Genomic DNA, 410 nt, shown 5'->3' on the forward strand with positions numbered 1-410 from the left:
TGGGGGGGGGCCCCGGGCGATGCTGCAGGGGGTGCTGCCAGGCGAAGTCCCCGGGCCGTGACAAGCACTGAAGCTGCCTGCACTTGTCAGCGCCTTGGATATGCCGCCGGTGCCCGGTAATCCAAGCCTTGCTTTATTTACCCTGCCCAGGTGGGAAGGGATTTACCTGGGTGCGAGGCACTTCCCCAACCCCCATCGCTCGCCTCCTGCACAGCCACGGGGGGACCCGTCCTCCCCGCCCCCCCGGGGCCCCATGTGCTCCCAGGGGACGTGGGTACCCTGACCCCTCGCTGCGTCCCCCGTCCCCGTGCCAGCTGCTGCCTTCTGCCCATTTCACAGCTGGGCAGAGCGAGGCTGAGCACCCACGTGTGCCAGGGGCTGGCTGGGTGGGGGGGTCCCGGGTGGGTGCT

The 410-nt window shown here is 69.8% G+C and overlaps 1 protein-coding gene across 1 annotated transcript in view; it reads right to left on the bottom strand.

Moving 5' to 3' along the window:
- The window catches only part of LIF (LIF interleukin 6 family cytokine), a 13,146-nt gene that overhangs the window by 1,728 nt on the left and 11,008 nt on the right, over nucleotides 1-410 (bottom strand). The gene's annotated exons all lie outside the window — the stretch shown is intronic.

Source organism: Egretta garzetta, unplaced genomic scaffold (assembly GCF_000687185.1).
Source record: "Egretta garzetta isolate BGI_Z169 unplaced genomic scaffold, ASM68718v1 scaffold7, whole genome shotgun sequence".
NCBI lineage: Eukaryota > Metazoa > Chordata > Aves > Pelecaniformes > Ardeidae > Egretta > Egretta garzetta.